This window comes from Muntiacus reevesi, chromosome X (assembly GCF_963930625.1).
Source record: "Muntiacus reevesi chromosome X, mMunRee1.1, whole genome shotgun sequence".
Taxonomy (NCBI): domain Eukaryota; kingdom Metazoa; phylum Chordata; class Mammalia; order Artiodactyla; family Cervidae; genus Muntiacus; species Muntiacus reevesi.
In genome coordinates this window covers 97,843,865-97,862,589 of record NC_089271.1, presented here as the reverse complement: position 1 = coordinate 97,862,589, position 18,725 = coordinate 97,843,865, and the positions used below count along the sequence as shown (strand labels likewise).

Genomic DNA, 18,725 nt, shown 5'->3' with positions numbered 1-18,725 from the left:
GTCAGTAAAACAAGATATTTAGCTGGGGACCAGCAGCAGGTAAAGGCCAGGATAAGTGGGCATGTGTGGGAAGTGATGGTGCTGTCCTGGTGCTTGGGCAGCTTCTGGTCCACGTTGTCAACTCTGCTTGAACACAGGTTTGCATGCTAAAAACTAGTGGAATTGACCCTAGTGTCTGAGTTTCATGGGGCCTGGTGATCCTGGCAGCCCATCCTCCTTAGCACCTGTTCAACTAGAAGCACAGGACAGAGTATCTCCCTTAAAGGCAATGGGAATGGGTAGCAACCAGGCCCTCTACCAGCTACGAGCCTGTTCTACCTTTTCTCCAGAAGACACATTGATCTGGACTATCACTTCCCATGCCTGGAGTAGTCGCCCTCCCCAAGAGTCTCTGACTGCTCATTGGATTGGGTATGTGTTTCCAATCTCATGGATACTTCTATTTTCTTTTACTTCCTCCAGGCTGAGAAGAAAGTGATGACTCCTGGACAAGTTTGACTATCCCCAGTTGTCCCAAGTTGCTGGCTCTTCTTCCCTTACTTCCTCCCTCATGCTTCTGATTTGTTCATGTTTTTGCCCTTCTTAAGTTGAACTTGCTTATATCCAGTAGCATATCTTGATGATGTTATGATAATCCCTTGTGTGTGTACCTTTTTATAGCTGAAAAAGCACTTCCCATCCACGATCTTACTTCAGGTTCAAGCAAAGAGTGTTGAACCATAATTCTGTTTTGACTTCCCTAAGACCAGTCAGCTTCCTGATGAGTTTAGGTGGCCTAAGTGTGCCTTTGGGACTTGAAAGCAGAAGGAGACCCCCCTAAAGCTTCTTAGGGGCCAGGTTAAAGAATGCCGATGATCCCTGGTGGGTAAATTGCAGACACTGAATGCTAGGGATCGACATAGGCGAATGTTTAACTTGTCTATTTAGCATATATATTTTTGGACTCTCCATATCCTTTTACAACTAGTTCGTTGCTTTCAATTGAGTTACGTAGCAGATTTTAGTTACCTCCTCCTACCTACCTTTCAGTATAGCTGAATTCTTCCCTGCAGGCATGTGGGCATGTATTAGAAAGTTTACACATTAGGTTTAAATTCTCTATGATGTAATTCTGAAGAGGCTACTGACCAAATGGACACCTGTGTCTGAATTTTGATAGCTGATTGATACCTTAGACCTCAATTTCCAACCCCTAAAATTTATACAGGGATCCCCTAAAGTAGGTCTTATAGTGTATAGACTCCAGTAAGATTATGAAGGGAGGAAATCAGCTAGCATTCTTAAGGTCTTACTACGTAGCAGGCATTATAACAGAGTGATGGCATTAATCCCCGTTCTAATCTTGTGAATAGGGTATTCTTCTCCCCAGTTTGCAAAAGAGGATATTGAGGCTCAGATAAGCAGTCAGAACCATTGCTGTGTCTCTCCAGTAACTGTAACCATAGTCCTGAGCCTGTGTGGAGGTTAACCTAGTCCTCCTGGGGAATCTGCCCCCCTCAGACCTTCCCTGAGGCACACTTTTACAAAGAGAGGCAGGTGGGAAATTGCACTCCTCCTCTGGGCATCCTGGGTAAAATACAAGAAGAGCCAAACTGGCCCTCCTCACCCTCCTTTGCCATGAAAACACTTCTGAACTGAAATACTCTTCGCTGGGAAGAGATTTGACTCACAGGTCTTCCCAAAGAAGAGCTTGTCGACCCAGGGGAAGCTCCAGTGGGCTAGCTGATCTGAGCACAGGGCCCTCAGTGACGTCCCATTTTCCAGTCCAGACAGATCCCAAGCTAGCAGCAACTACCAAGACCCCAGGAACTTGGAACAGGGACTCCTACTGGCCTGCTGGACAGATGTAGGCCCGTGCAACTGGGCTCCTCCACCTTTGGTACCGGGATTACTGTGTAAATCGGGCTTCCCTGGTGGCTCAGTTGGTAAAAAATCTGCCTGCAGTGCAGGAGACCCTGGTTCAATTCCTGGGTCAGGAAGATCCACTGGAGAAGGGATAGGCCACACACTCCAGTATTCTTGAGCTTCCCCTGTGGCTCAGCTGGTAAAGAATCTGCCTGCAATGTGGGAGACCTGGGTTTGATCCCTGGGTTGGGAAGATCCCCTGGACAAGGGAAAGGCTACCCACTCCAGTATTCTGGCCAAAAGAATTCCATGGACTGTGTAGTCCATGGGGTCACAAAGAGTAGGATGCGGCTGAGCCACTTTCACTTTCACTGTGTAAGTTCCACAAAAGGACAAACTGGCAGTTTCTCTGATTAAAAATGAGGGCCTTTTCTCTTGATCTCGAAGAGTTTGGGCTGCCTTTCTGAGTGTCTGGTGTCCTCCGCTAGCATTCAGAAGTTGTTTTGTGGATGTTACTCCACATTAAAATAACATTTTTTTTTATGAGCCTGTGGGGGAGAAAGTGGTCTCCCCGTCCTATTCTTCCACCATTTTGGGACCACCCCTTCTCTTGATTAAATTAGAAAATGTCTCTCCATCTATGTCCAGTTTCTGAGCCCTGTGCACATTGGATGGTGGACTTGTTCTTCTTGCAAAATGATCAGAGAAGAACATTCCATTTATTTACTTGGATGTGCATCAGATTTGCTCTAGATGGGAAAATTGGCACGGCATGCCACGTACTGACACAAAATATGAGCTGGTTTTCCTCAAGACTAGCCCTCAGCCTGGGACTTGGCACATGGTAGGGATTGATACATAGATGCTGAATGAATTAGTGAAAGGGAAAGAGGTCCAAGATAGGCTGTCTTCCCCACCTTCAAGATACACTCTGCCTTTAAGGGAGTTTTAGAACCAGTGTGCAAGATACTGATTTTAATCTGAAAAAATCTCTTTCGTGGTTGAAATGGCTCACAATTCTGCAGACTTAAGGAATAGAGGTGGTTACATTACACTTTGCTTCTTTTTAGTTGCCTAGAATTTTTAATCATACTTGCTTGACTCACAGTAACGTACACAAACATAATAAATGGTGAGATACTTCATGTGTAAATGTTAAGGTTTCCTTTTTTAAATGTAATAACTTGGTGCATTTGGCTGTGTGATTAATTTTCTCCTATTACTTGAAGCCATTCTCTTTACAAAATCAAATAAATACTTTTAAGAAGTACCAAATATAAAGAGCTAAAAAAAAAAAAGCCAGCATTATCTAGAAATTATACATGCACTAGAGGTGTGCAATTCTAGACCTGTCAGATCTTTTTTTAAAAAAATTAGTTTTATTGGAGTGTAGTTGCTTTACAGTGTTGTGTTAGCTTGTGTTGTACAGCAAAGTGAATCAGCTATACATATACATATATCCCCCCTCCCTTTTGGAGTTCCTTCCTATTCAATAGACCTGTCAGATTTTTTTAGACCTGTCAGATCTTAATGAGTAATGTTTTATTCTTTTGGGCCCATCCTTTCATTGCTGATAGGTGGCTGCTTCATCCTTATTGAGCACTTGCAATGACCAGGAGCACAGTCCCTTACAAGCCCATTCTGTCTTTGGAAATGCATTCCTCAGTTGAGTTACAACCTGTTCCCTTTAGCTATCATCCACTGATAATCTATAATCCCTCTCTTGTATGCTAGCTCCTAAAATACGTAAATATGCTTATTGGATTCTTCCTCTGTCAACTTCCCATTTAGCACTCCTGTTCCCATCAACTCTGGCAGTAATTCTGAATAGACATCTCTCCAACACCCTCCTCAATGGTGCCCCCTCAACCACACATCCCAACCCATTCCTCCAGATGTGTACCAACAGGAAAGACTTTTCATCTTGTTCATTAGGGCTAGTGGCCCAGGCTGTCAGAATCCTGTTGAACAGCCATTCTGTATATCAGGTGATCCATGCTTCCAGGTTTTGTACCCGAAAATATAATTTACATGCCATCTATGTCTTAATCCCACCTGGGGCCAAAAAGGGTTGATCAGGAAATCAGCCCAAAGATAGAAGACATGTCAGAGAAATCCTTCCACTACTGAGTAGGGATGTTGGGACCCAGTATTCAGTTGATATTGAACTAGTATCCCTGTAGCTACATTCTCACTGCACCCTCAACCACCATCTTGGCTACATGAGTACCATTGGGAAATGAAGAAGATGCTTCACCAATTCAAAGGACAAGAACTATAATAGCTCCTAACTAGATATTTCTAGGAATCTATTGGTGATAGTATGTGATACAAACACCCCCACTCTACCCAAATAGAGTAGTGTTATTTTGAAAAATGACTTAGCAGAGCTGGTTCCAAGCAAGCCATTTGGTCACCATACTCAGCCTCCACTATTCCTCCTTCCCCTCTACAGATCCACACCTATGAGGGCCCTCAACCCATACACCCCACATGGGGTCCTCTGGGGGACTCTACTTATGAGTGTATTCCACCTGTGAATTTCCACAAAACACATTTCTCTTGTCCTGTTTTTCTGCACAATATCTTTCCCCCATGAATTTCCCAGTGGAGGAAATCTTCCACCAGGGGACCCAACAGTGGTTATATTGAATTCGAAGTGGAGATTGCCACCCGGTCATTTGGGACCCCTCTTGGCACTGAATCAACAAGACAGGTGTTTTTACCTGCTGGCTGACTGCTCCTGATTATTGAGGGGGAATGGAGTTACTACTACACCGTGAAGGCAAGAAGGACCATATCTGGAACCTAAGAGAAAAAAATGAAAGTCTCTCTTAGTGTTCCCATATCCAATAATATAAGCTAATGGATGGTTATAATGACTCACGCAGGACCAGTAAGGGATCAGATTGGTTAGGAATAAAGATTTGTATCTTACCTCCACATAAACAACCACAATCAGCTAGATGAGGTCATGGGGAATTGAAGTGCTAGTGGAAGAAGGAAGTTATAAATACTGAGTATGACCTCATGGCCAGTTGCCAAAATAACAACTATAGAAGCTACACATACTTTGTCTTGCTTTGTTATTATATGGTTGAATCTCATGCCCATTATTTTTTATTTCACCCATTTCCAAATGCTGTGTTTGAATTGTGTGGGTGGTACTTAATAACCTATAACCTATAGAGTACAGTATATCAAAGTGTAATTATGGCAGATCTAGAGAAGAAACAGACATCCCCCAGAGAATGAGAGTGTACCCAATGGGACTTTTGCCGTCCCGCCTTCCTGGAGAAGACAGAGGTGCATTCACCTGTATGAGGAATGGTTGCATCATGCTAAGCAGAAGCATGGTGTTGCTACTGTTACCATTTGGAAGAAAATAATGGAGAGAGAAGTATTATGGATGATGAGTGGTCAAAGAGTTGGACCGTGTTGGATTGACTGTTAGCAACTAGGCCACATCTCTGCCCCTTTGTACAATTTCTACTCAGTATATGGGATAGTCCTAGGAACTACATGTTCTAGAATCCCTTATCAAAATGCCTCCAGGTTTGATTACCCAGCTACTAGAGTACTTTGAGAGAAGAAGAAGCCCTTATTCCCTGGCAGCAGCACTGGGCACTAAGAAGTGTCAAAAAGAGGTTATACCTGGTTTCTTTCCCAGTGACTTCTGGGAAACCTCCTGAGAATCATCCATGACAGTCCTGCCTGCAGCTGAAATCACTGGGGGCTTTTTCCTAGTGTATCAGCAGCAGCCTCCCTCCCCTTCACTGCTCCAACCCTTCTACTGGTTGTGAAAGCCACTGATTTCCTATTCTCAACTCTTCCTGCTTAGGTAAGAGTGGCACTGCTTTTCTGATGGGCTACCCTGTTAATGCTGTCTCCATGCAGCCTTCCTCTGCGCTGTATACCCTGCCTGTGAGTGGCTTCTGCATCTTGTCACCTGTCCCATGAAAAACCCCGCACCAGGCCTTCCTCACTGTACACACCGAACCCCTTCTGCACAGTGCTGTAGCCCAAGGAGCACCTTCTGTGCCAGACCCATCACCTAATGACATCTGCAGGATTCTTTTTTCTCTAAACATCCTCTGAACTCAGCCCCACTCATGAATGCCCACTGTGTTCCCTCCTCATCCCATCCCCCACTGCCCAGGAACTCCTGTCTGCTGACCTGCTCCTCTGGGTGCCCACTATATTGTTAAGAGTTACAGATATCTTAAGATAAATGAGAAAGGGTTTCTTTCATCCAGAATATAGAGCATGAAAGCATCAGCAATGTTCCAAACAAAACTCATAATCATTCTTCATCAGTTAGTTAAGTCCTATGTAATTAATTCTCGTTCTGCTCAGTCTTGGGTTAGCAGCCTCATGAACCTATCAGCTTATATCCTAGAGTTCTGAAAACTCTGGCTCACTGCAGTGATAGAATTTCAAAGTTATTTAAGTAATGGCATCAGAAACTTGTGCCTCAACATTTGGCAAAGTTCTTTTCCTGAGGGTCTGAGACCTCTTTTCTTGAAGAGAAAGCATTGTGCCCTGTAGGTGATTGCAAGCGTGTTTGGGGAAGCATAAGTGCAAGACAAAAGATTTAAAATGCCATAGTTAAAGATCTGATGAGAGTTCAACACAAAAATAATGCAACTGACAAGGAAATTTGGTTATTTCTGTGCAACATTTAAAAAGATAACTAGAATTACGATTGATAACACTACACTGTTTGTTGTTGTTCAATCCTAAGTCGTGTCTGACTCTTGCAACCCCATGAACTGCAGCATGCCAGACTGCCCTGTCCTTCACTATCTCCCAGAGTTTGCTCAAACTCATGTCCATTGAGTTGGTGATGCCATCCAACCGTCTCATTCTCTGTTGCCCCCTTCTTCTACTGCCCTCAATCTTTCCCAGCCTAACAGTCCTTTCCAATCGGTCGGCTCTTTGCATCAGGTGGCCAAAGTATTGAAGCTTCAGCTTCAGCTTCAGCATCAGTCCTTCCAATGAATATTCAGGATTGATTTCCTTTAGGGTTGACTGGTTTGATCTTGCAGTCCAAAGGACTCTCAAGAGGCTTCTCCAGCACCACAGTTTGAAAGCATCAATTCTTTGGTGCTCGGCCTTCTTTATGGTCCAGCTCTCACATCTGTACATGACTACTGGAAAAACCATAATAGTAATAGTGTTAGTCACTCAGTCGTGTCCGACTCTTTGTGATCCCACAGACTGTAGCCTGCCAGGCTCCTCTGTCTATGGGATTCTCTAGGCAAGAATACTGGAGTGGATTGCCATTCCCTTCTCCAGAGGATCTTTCCAATCCAGGAATCAAACCCAGGTCTCCTGTGTTGCGGGCAGACTCTTTACTGTTTGAGCTACAGGGAAGACCAGAAAAACCATAGCTTTAACTATATGGACCTTTGTCAGCAAAGAGATATCTCTGCTTTTTAATATGCTGTCTAGGTTTATCATAGCTTTCCTTCCAAGGAACAAGTGTCTTTTAATTTCATGGCTGCAGTCACCATCCACAGTGATTTTGGAGCCCTAGAAAATAAAATCATGGTTTCTAATTTTTCCCCTTCTATTTGCCATGAAGTGATGGAACTGGATGCCATAATCTTAGTTTTCTGAATGCTGAATTTTAAGCCAGGTTTTTCACTCTCCTCTTTCACCTTCAACAAGAGGTCCTTTAAGTTCTATTTGCTTTCTGCCATTTGAGTGGTATCATTTGCATACCTAAGGATATTGATATTTCTCCTGGCAATCTTGATTCCAGCTTGTGACTCATCCACCCTGGCATTTTGCATGATGTATTCTGCATATAAGTTAAATAATCAGGGTGAAAATATACAGTCTTGACATATTCCTTTTCTAATTTGGAACCAGTCCATTATTCCATGTCCAGTTCTAACTACTGCTTCTTGAACTGCATATAGGTTTCTCAGGAGGTAGGTAAGGTGGCCTGCCATTCCCATCACCTGAAGAATTTTCCACAGTTTGTTGTGATCCACAGTCAAAGTCTTTAGTGTAGTTAATGAAGCAGAAGTAGATGTGTGTGTGTGTGTGTGTGTGTGTGTGTGTGTGTTTTAATTTTTGTCATTTCTCTATGAACCAATGGACATTGGCAGTTTGACCTCTGATTCCTCTGCCTTTTCTAAATTTCCTATATCTGGAAATTCTTGGTTCATGTACTGCTGAAGCCTAGCTTAAAGGATTTTGAGCATTACCTTGCTGGTGAAATAAGCACAATTGTATGGAAGTTTGAACATTTGTTGGCATTACCTTTCTTTGGGATTAGAATGAAAACTGACCTTTTCCAGTGCTGTGGCCACTGCTGAATTTTCCAAATTTGCTGACAAATTGAATGTAGCACTTTAACAGCATAATCCTTTAGGATTTTAAACAACTCAGCTGGAATTCCATCACTTCCACTAGTTTTGTATGTAGTAATGCTTCCTAAGGCCCACCTTACTTCACACTCCAGGATGTCAGGCTCCTGGTGAGTGATCACACCATCGTGGTTATGTGGATCATTTTTTGTATAGTTCTGTGTATTCTTGCCACCTCTTCTTAATATCTTCTGCTTCTATTAGCTCCTTGCTGTTTCTGTTCCCTTATCGTGCCCATCTTTGCATGAATTTAAACAGTTTAATATCAGGCAAAGCAGCACCAGGACATATCATAAACAGTAAGGGCATTGACAAACCTCCAGGAAATTCATACTGTTTTTGAAACATTCATTTCAATAACATTTTGTCCACACAAATGGAACCTAGGGAAGGTTAGGCATCTCTTGTGATTTGACAAAGCCTCCCATGAAATTCAATATATCAAATAAAATTTTTACAAGGTGAAAGATCCTTTGTGATTTTCCAGGGTCTCTCTAGGAAAACTCAAATAGGGTTTCAGAATAAAGACTATATCACTCAAGGGAATTCCTTGGTTGTCCAGTGGTTACGACTCGGCGCTTTCACTGCCAAGGGTCCAGGTTCAATCCCTAGTCAGGGAAATCAGATCCCAGAAGCCTTCTGGCATGGCGGGCGGAATAAACAAAGGATATATACCACTTAGGATTTGAGTGTGGGGAAAGTAAAATAAAAGATCTGTTCAATAAATTTGAACACTGGGTTAAATAAGATCATAGGTCCATAACAAACACTACTTGTCTATTTAACCAAAGTGACAAAATATTTTGAAAGTACATATTGAATGAAATGCAATTATAAAGAACCTTAGTTCTTTCAAAATTGACGAGGTTTGACTGAAGGCCATGATAAAGTCAACATAAAGCAAAGAAAATTATTCTGATAAGAATCTTTGCTTTCTAGGCAGATGATTCAAAAATTAAAGAAAAACATTTTACAGCCTTAGTAATTTTAGTACCAATAATCTAAGGAAATGTTTCCTGTTTAACAGAGAAAATAAAATAAAAAAATAAAAAATAAATAAATAAAACACACAAACAAAAAAAAATTCTAGTTTTGCATCAGTGTACTATTTGATATCATAGCTCAGTTTTTAAAATATTATATACAAACCCATTGATCTCTAGGCAGCTTTGACCACAAGAAACAAAATCCTTTTTCTGAGAAGCATATCCATTCATGTTTTGTCTTGCCCTTTCATCTTTTTCATTCTTTGAACAACCAGTAATTTTACTTTAGGAAAAAGTTATTCTTTTTCCTTAAGAAAAACACATCTTGCACATCTTGTATAGTTATCTTAGTATAAGTATTAAGTTTTAAGTTAGCAAAAGATCTTGGAAACTAATGTTGACATAATATATATAAAACATAATTACTGCTAAAATAAAGTTGTGTGAGGGTAAATTCACTTTCATTAATTCCTGAGAACTTTAAGAGTGTTCAATTCATAAAAAGCACTTAATTATCTCTAAACCAATCATAACAGAGCTCCTTGAAGGGCTTTCATAATCTAATTCAGTAATACCATCAGGGTAGGACATATTATATACACATACACACACATAAACATAAATGTAAGATAAATAAGTCCTGGGGATGTAATGTACAGGATGGAGACTATAGTTAATAAAACTGTACTGTACTGTGTATTTTTGAAAGTTGCTGAGAGGGTAGATTTTTTAAAATTCTCATTGTAAGAAAAAAAACTATGTGCATTGATAAATTTTAACTAGACTTATAATGGTGGTAATTTTGCAACATATACAAATATCGTTATGTTATACACTTGAAACCAATATAATGTGTTTTCAGACATGTTTTTTAACCTCCACTGTTCTTTGTGATGGCAATCAGAACACCTCTTCCCATGGTATCACTTTCTGTGACACCTATCATACCTGTAATGCCATGTGGCTGAGTGGGGGCTTCACAGAGCCACAGTGGACTTGTGTTATGAGAGCCCTCAGGTAAAATGCCCCACTTGAGTTCTGTGACTTTCTGACACCAGCAGGTAACTACTTTTTCTTGGCATGGGAAGGAGACTGATTTAACAGGCTTTCCATAGTACTTTCGAGTGAAGTCAGGCATATTTAGGTCTGTGTTCCCCTTCTCAGACAAAGGAAATACCTTCACTTAAAAAGGATTCTGTAAGTATCTTGCTCAGTAATCACCCAGCTTTCTAGAAAGGAGAAACACAGAATTTCAGTCCCACTCCAGTCCTCCTGAATCAGAGCTTGCACTTTTATCAAGCTCCCCTGGAAGTGGGATCCCACTATATCAGGCCAGATGCACCAGGACCATGCCATTTATCATGCCTGGCACACACCAGTACCGTGCCAATCAGGCATGGCGTGCACCAGTACCGTGCCATTTCAAGACATTGTGACCAGCCTTGGAATTGCAAAGGAACCTCTTGCACACCTAACCCTGCTCACAGCCATTGCAATCAGGACTGGGAGCTCTGGACCTTACCCTGGAGGGGAAAGTGGCTTCAGCCCTTTCTCTCCTGGCCTTTACCAACTTCCATTGATCAGACGTATTCCTGCTCTGGAATGAGGGGTGTTTGAGGTAGAGAGTGTGTAAACGGGTGGAGGGATTTAGGAAGGTGGGCCTAGGTGAGGGTGGGGGCCACAGGGAAATGAAGGCGGAGGCTTTGGGACAGTAGTTGGATTTGAGTGAGGTCAGGGCTTAGGACAGGCATTGTGCTTGGGAAGAGGTGGGACATGGCTTGAGTGGGGGTAGGGATCGGGCTTAAGTAGTGGCAAGGTTTCATTAGGGATGGGACTTGAGTGGGGGTTGGGTCACGGGAAGGGGTGGGGCTTCATGGGGGCAGAGATTGAACTTCCAGCGGGGTGGGGATTGGCATTAGGGGCTGAGCTCAGTTGAGGGTGGGGCTTCGTTGGAGGTGGGACTTGGATGGGGTGGGCCTTGATGGCGACCTGGGTCAAACGTGCCAGGAGGCTCAGCGTCAGGGGTGGGACTTAAGGCGTCGGTTGCGCTTCGGTGGAAGTGGGACTTGGCAGCGGGGGCAAGGTTTAAGAGCCAGTGAGGGATTGCAAGTCGCTCAGTCGTGTCCAGCTTTTTGTGACCCCCAGGGACTATACAGTCCATGGAATTCTCCAGGCCAGAATACTGGAGTGGGTAGCCGTTCTCTTCTCCAGAGGATCTTCCCAATCCAGGGAATGAACCCAGGTCTCCCGCATTGCAGGCAGATTAAGGTTTAAAAGAGGGCTGGAATTGAGGGCGGAGTAATAATAATTGAGGGCTTCCCGATGGCTTAGCCGGTAAAGAATCTGCCAGAGATGCAGGCAGACGTGGGTTCAATCCCTTGGTTGGGAAGACTCCCTGGAGGAGGAAATGGCAACCCACTCTAGTATCCTTGCTTGAAAAATCCCATAGGCAGAGGAGCCTGATGGGCTATGGTCCATGGGGTCACAAGAGTCAGACACATAAGCACACGCACTGCAGCAATAATCTTAACTGCACTAGCGCTGAATACCAGTTGAGCAGTTTCTTGTAAACCTGTACCAGAGTGCTTGTGAGCACTTCTGTAGACTCAGAATTGGCACAGCCTGAGCAGGGGCTTGTGAGGCAGAACCTCGGCCTTGCCTGGAACAGATCCAATGAAGCAGTGTCCACTGCCCCAGCACCAGGGACTGCCTGTGTGAAGCACTGGAGAGCAGGTCTGGTGCTGCCTGTGGGTGGAATTCTAGCATCTGCACTGCCACTGGATCCTTAACCAGCATGGTGAACAGCTGTGAGATGGAAGAGGCCTCTGTAACCCTGGCAAAAAGCAGGAGGGGCGGGGTTGCCTGCCAAGGTTTACAGGGTCTGCAGGGTAGGGTCACACCTATGGTCGGAGTTGTCTGTTCCTGCAGTGTGGCACTGGAGACCCTTTTTGGGTCCCTTTTCTGCCTCTGATTCTAGCTTCCAGACAGCTGGAAAACATAAGCTAATGTTTTCGGCTCTTGGTCCTTGCTGCCCAGCCCCCATCTTCCCTCCCCCCAACAAAAGATACTTCTTTGGTTAGAGGCCAGTGACATCACCTGTTGCTCCTTAACCTTACCTACCACATGACACCCTTCTGTGATGGAAACCCATGGCCCATGCTGTCCTTGGTATCCATGGCAATATGACAGCTTGTCACACATTCTCTTCAGTTCTTCCCATCAGTTTCACTGTCTTGTGCAGAGCTCCAGTCATCTTTCTCATCTGTCAGGCATTTTCTGAGGAAGGAGGGAACTGGACCTCTTCGTCCTCTAACTTTTGCCCCAGAGAAGTGGGTACCAGATGCCCTGGGACTGCACAGCCCTGAGCCAGGGCATGGGCATGCACATGCGCGTGCGTACACACACACACACACACACACACACACACACACACACACACACACACACACACACACACACACACACACACACACACACACACACAGAGGCTTTGTCAGGCCCCGCCTCCTACCTCTGGCCTTTTCACCACAGGCACCTCCAGGACACACAGCAGAGTCCTGGGACTTTGAGGAGGAGCCCACAGCAAGCGGAGGTCAGCAGGGACAGGATGAGGTGGAGGAAACTGGGCCTAAAGAAACCCCTCCACCAAATGATTGGGGAAGCCCTGGGAAGCAGGGGCTGAATCTCTGTGACCAGAAAGGGGAAGGGATAGTGGAGGGGTTTTGGTGGGGGTTGGGAGGTTGGGAATTAATGTTGTTCTCACTCCATATGCATATATAGGCTGTGGAAAACGGAGACGATTTGGCCTTCATACTTGGCATTGACCCAAAAGTCCTTGACTTCTGGTCACATTGTGAGCTGATTACTGCCCTTAGTATTAGACCAGTCCATAGAAACTGGGAGCAATGGCTGTGACTGTTGGAGGATTGGTGCAGAGGAATGGACCTGGACCCTAGGAAGGTCTTGCTAATCTTGGGGATCCCCATGGAGTGTAGTGAGGCGGAAATTAAAGAGACCCTGAGGAGAGGCTTAGAGTCCCTCTGCACCTACAGGGTGCTGGGCACAATGTTCAGAAGGGAAGACCAGGCTAAGGCAGTTTTCCTTGAATTGACTGACACTATCAACTATGCTACTGTGCCCAGCCGGATCCTAGGAAAGGGAGGTACCTGGGAAGTGGTGAAATCCCGTAGCCCATATGAGGAATTTATCAACAGAATGAAGTACTTCCTAAAAGATGAGAGTCGAAGAATGGTAGATGTGGCCAAAACCCTGGGCTACAGCACTCACTCTGAGGGGGCAGAGTCAGAGGGCTTGGCTCAAGTCAGGCAACCAGTCTTGCAGCCTCTGAAAGAAAGCCTGTGGTACCAAAAACTCAAGATGTTTTCAGGAAACACTCTCCCAGGACCAGGTGAAGAGAGCTTTGAAACCTGGCTAGAGCAGGTGACTGAGATGATGCAGCTATTGCAGGTGTCAGATTGAGAAGCGGCGGCATTTGCTGGAGAGCTTTGCAGCCCTGCCTAGTCCATCATGTGGGTGCTCAGGGTCAGCAATGACTCCATGACAGTGGAAGAGTGCCTGGAGGCCCTGAAGCAGATATTTGGGGCTAAAGAGGACCACAGAATCTTACAGTTTAAGTTATCCCAGACCTTCCAGAAGTCTAGAGAGAACATCTCTGGTTTTGTGGTATGGTTAGAGCCCCTGATTCAGAAAGCTGTGCAGCACAGCCCCTTGTCAGTGAGAAGCACAGACACGATTCACCTGAAACACATCCTAGCTCAAGCCTCCATGACCACTGCCCTCCGGGGCAAGCTCAAGCTACTGGATCAGTGAGAGTGTGTGCCCACTTTCCTGCAGTTAATGAAGCTCCTTTGAGATGAAGAGTGTGAGGCCCCCATGGCAGTGACCGAGAAGAATCAGGGTCCAGCAGAAAGGGTCTGCAGGGCATCAGAAGACAGTGTCCTGATCCCTCAGGTCATGGTACAGGCAGGGTCAATTGCTGAGAGCAACACTCAGACCATCCAGGAAGGGATCGTTCCATTTCTGAAGTGCAGTGGCTATCTTCCAGCTGTGACACTGGGGAGGAAGGCCACAGCCAGGCATTATTTCCTAGGGCCGAGAACCAGCCTCCGGCAAAGCCCAGGCCTCAGCTGGCAGCAGAAGAATCGGGGAACAAGAAAGGGGCTGGGACCATTGAGCCACCCCAAGCCCTAGGAAGCATAGGCTCAACATATCCAGGTACCCCCTCTGCTAGCAGACAACAGAAGTGTAACGGGGGAAGAGGCAGTCCACACAAACAGGGGGAACCCTGAGTGGGACAGAGGGGCAGGGCAGCCAGGCCCAGCCCCCTCAGCCTCTACCAGCTGGAAGGTGCTCCACCAACCAAGCCAAAATAAATTCAGGGAGGTGCGGGAGACCCAAGTAGGGGGCCGTCAGGTGCAGCAAAAGGGGTGCCTGTGCCTCAGACAAAGACCTCAACTTAGCAGAGACTGAAGGTGTAGTCAGGGGCTCTGGCATTGGCCCTGGTTTCTGGCCACCTGCAAACGCCCACCCTGTAGGCTCTGAGTTAACGATGCTGATGGTCCCCCAGGCCACATGGGGCCTAGAGGAGCCTCTCTGGAGGCTATCTCTGCCACAAGGTGCCAGCACTGTCAAGGAAGAGCTGTGGGGCAGACGGGAGATGCTCTGGTGGGGAGACCGCAGGATCCAGCCTGTCTTCAGAATCATCTACACTGCCCCAGGGAGTCCCCAGGAAGGCAGCACCCTGGAACCTTTCTGAAGTTGAGGGCAGAGGACCCAGAGGCCCATGGCACCCAGTACCAGCCTACAAGCTGTCTTCCCCCACCCCAGCCCCTGCAGCCTGGAAGGACTGTAGGGACAAGGACAGCAAAGACTGTGAGCAGATGATAGGGCCCTGGGTACCTGCTGGGCCAGTACCCCACAACTGGCTTTGGTGTAAGTGGGTGTGTGTGTAAACTTTTGTTCCAAAGGAGGAAAAGGGGAAGGAGGAGGAAGAGGAGGAGGGGGATACAGGAAGTGGAGGAGGATAATTCATTGGTGGGAGGGAGGATTCTTTTGTTCTGCTTAGGTTTGAGCTTGGTCACTGGAGACCTGGGACTTGCCTGGAGAAGTACCACTCACCAGCTGCCAATGCCAAGGTCAGCCCCAAAGCCTGCAAATGGAAACAGCCCTGAGTGGGCAGCCCCTGCCTAAGTGAGGGGTGCCTGCAAACAGCTGTTGCCCACACTGGCTTGGGAGACGTTAAGGGCCATATCATGGTGCCTGGGCCTCCCCCTCCCACCCCCCTAGAGGGGACCCCTATTCAGTATCCCCTGGGGAAGGCTGATCCCTGTCCTGGGAAGTCCAGATGTGTCCCTGTAGGCCCCCTAGTGACCCAGGTCTCAAGGAACCCCTCCCTGCCCCAGTCCCCTCTCCCCTCCCCAACAACACACACCCCCACACCCCGCAGAGCCCTGCGGTGCCCAAGAACCTGGGCCGGGTGTCCCCACCTACCCAGTCAGCCACCACTGGGCCCTGCCACATGTCCTGAGCTTCAGCACCAGCCAAGGCCCTACCCGCTGTGGTCCCGGGTCCTCAGCTCAGTGTGTGCTTTCCCGGTGCAGATTCAGGCTCAGTTCTGCTTGGTCTCCTGGAGATGTGCATGTGTTCTTCTCTGAGCAGTTCCCACAACCGTGGCCCAGAGACACCCCAGCCCACTCTCAGGAACCAGTGGGAAGGAGGGGATGGACGAGGGCTCAGCCAGTGTCCACCCCGGGACTTATGGAAGGAAGATCTGCATCGGGGCTGCAGTGGGGCTTTGGAAGGCCCCCAGGACCTGTGCTCTGCTGGGCCACCCTGTGCTTCCTCGGGATTCTGCGTCCTCGGCCTGGTGCAGTGTGCCCTGCTGTGTGACTGACTTGTACCCACCATAGGGCATGTGGGCCCAAGCGGGAGGAGCTGCCCTGGGGGTATCGGGCATTGCCAGTGTCCACCTTCCTGGCAAGACACCGCCTGTGAGGCCCTCAGGAAGGGAGAGTGTGGGGGGAGGGAGGGCTGCTGTGTGGGGGCAGCGCGGGCACCTCGTTAGGGACCCTGGGAGGAGGGGGGAGGCAGGACCGTGACCTGTGGCCGTTAGGAGTTCTTTGTGTTGATATTCCCTGTCTTCAATGGTTTCAGTCAGTGCTGCTCTTTAATAAAGTTTCTTGAAAGTTTCAGCTGTCTTGTCTCTGCTCTGGATAGTGGAGGGGAGGGGCTGCCTGGGGTGGGGGTACAGTGGCCTGGTACCCCGAGTCGGCACTGCAGTGAGGTCCCGGCAGGGTTCGAGATGGTCTGTGTGGCTCCCTGGGCCGGACGGAGCTTGGCGACAGGGATTTGTGGGCAGGGACTGTGGCTGGTTAGGTCCCCAGGAATCTCAGGGAGCCCCCAGGAATGAGTGGGTTAGATGTGGGGGGAGGGTAGGGTCAGTTGGTAGGACGCCAGGCTCCAGAATCCCTGGCAGCTCCGTGGGGACTCTAGGCAACCAGATGGTTCAGAGAGGTCACGTGTGCCATCCCAAGGACCAGCCAGCCACAGAAAGGTCCTGGTGTGAGTTCATGGCCACTGTTAGGAGTGTGGTGCAGGATTCCAGGGCATGGGTGTTTGCCCACCCTCCTGAGATCGGTCTACCCCTGCTGGCCAACAGCGGCCAGCCCGGCCCTGGGCACCCAGGGACGGGGGTGGTGGTGCGGGGGGGTTGGTGGTGTGATGTCCGAGGACAGGAGGGTGGGCCAGCAGGAATTCCACAACCCCCTTTCCTCAGAGGCGAGGAAAGGCTGGCAGCACTGTTCTCCACTTTGAGTCCAGGGCAGGGTGGCCTGCTGAGAGGCACGGGCAGCCCTCTCCCTGTCTCACTCCCCCGCACTAGTCCTGTGTTCTGGTAGCAGGCAGAAGGCAAGGTGCGGGGATGTCAGTAGGAGGCTGCAGACAGGGGCCCAGCGATAGCCCCTTCCTGCCCAGAGGCTGACTCGGGGTCTGCGGCTACCCCAGAACCCTCGGTGAGCAGAGCATTCACCAGGGTAGAAAGCACCACTGATTCCAGAGAAATTTTCTCGAGCCTGAGGCCATCCTGCATGCGCCTGCGTGTCTGTGCCCCGTGAAGTTGCGCGATTACGTCCGGCGCCTCTGCGCCTGAACGCGTCGCCATTTCCTGCAGCCGCGAGCTTGGAAAGCGACCATCCACGCTTCCAAAGGCTACCCTGGGCGCGAGAAGCCTCGGCGGCAGTTCCCATAATGGCCGCCAGATGGCGGGCAAGGATCACAATTCTGCCTGTTGCCCATCTTGGGCGCCCGGGGCTCTCGTTGCCCATCCCCCAATGGCCTGGACGATCTGGGTGTTCCCACTGGCCTAGAGCTGACGCAGACCCCCTGAACCCGAGTGCACCATCACCACAGTGCAGGCGGAGGCGGGAGAGAGGAAGAGAGCTGGGTGCCTGCAAAGATCCAAAGGGGATGTTTGGCGAGTTGCCCTGGTGGTCTCTGGACGCTGGATGCCGGTCTTCAGAGCTGGCCGCGGCCAGGACCCATGGACACGCAGGGAGGGCAGCTCGACCCTTCAAACCCGAGGGACCCTGAGTGGACCTGCCAACTCAGGGCGCTGGGGCTCCGTGGGGAGGGGACGTCGTTATCAAGAGGTGGAGGAGGGCGACGGACCGATTGGGTGGTCCAATCTGCAGAGCAGTGGCTGGCGCCTTTCCTTTTTCAGTGGTAGAAAGTGAGTAGAAGAGAAATGAGAGGATTACCCTGATTACCAAGTTGTAGAACTACGCTTAAGTCTGCGACCTCTGTTACTGTCATTACAATATATACTGCTTCCAGTTTGTGGGTACTTACTACTGCTAAGGCCTTGGTGAGCCTGGTGGGCATGGTGCTCAGGCAGTCGGTTCAGCCATGAGTGAGAGGTGCCTCTTCAACTGTCCTATTTGTTATCTAACTTCCTGCCTCCCAGATGCTTATGCGAGTGCACCAACTCTTCTATTTAGACAACTAACATGGTTATGCCTCTTGTTGTCTTCCTTTATACAATCAGGTTCTGCTTTTCTGCCTTATTTGATTTTTATTTCTTCTAGCAAAAGCTCTTCCTGAATTAAGGCCAGGCACAGCACAGGCCATTTTGAGGTTTCCATTTCCAGCCCTAAGAGCCTCCATTTCCCAGAGCCGCAACAGTGCAGGGAAGAGTATCACTTCCATCCCTTATCATTGGTAGAATTTGGCCTTTCCTTTTTCAGCTAGCCATTCCTCTCCCCCTTGTGCGTGATATCTGGGTAAACGGGGAAGAAAGCCTGGGTTCTCCTTCCTTTAGCACCACAGGGAGATCAGAACCATGTGTGCTGGTAACTACATGTGAGAACTCTCACTTTGGCCCCACCTTTTCTCCATGGTAAAATCCCAGGCCACTCTCTATTCCTTGCTCTCAAAAGTCACTTCACAACTGGTTGAGAGGCTTGTCCTGCTCTCTTCAGAACCCTTGATTCTGAAAGTA

At 47.9% G+C, this 18,725-nt stretch overlaps 1 protein-coding gene across 4 annotated transcripts in view; it reads left to right on the top strand.

Moving 5' to 3' along the window:
* The window catches only part of ZNF185 (zinc finger protein 185 with LIM domain), a 67,431-nt gene extending 64,470 nt beyond the window's left edge, over positions 1-2,961 (top strand). For all 4 annotated transcript variants that reach the window (XM_065915207.1, XM_065915208.1, XM_065915205.1 and 1 more), the window contains one exon: positions 463-2,961. The gene's annotated coding sequence lies outside the window, so the exon portion shown is untranslated. The remainder of the gene's footprint in view (positions 1-462) is intronic.
* Positions 2,962-18,725: the final 15,764 nt, after the last annotated feature.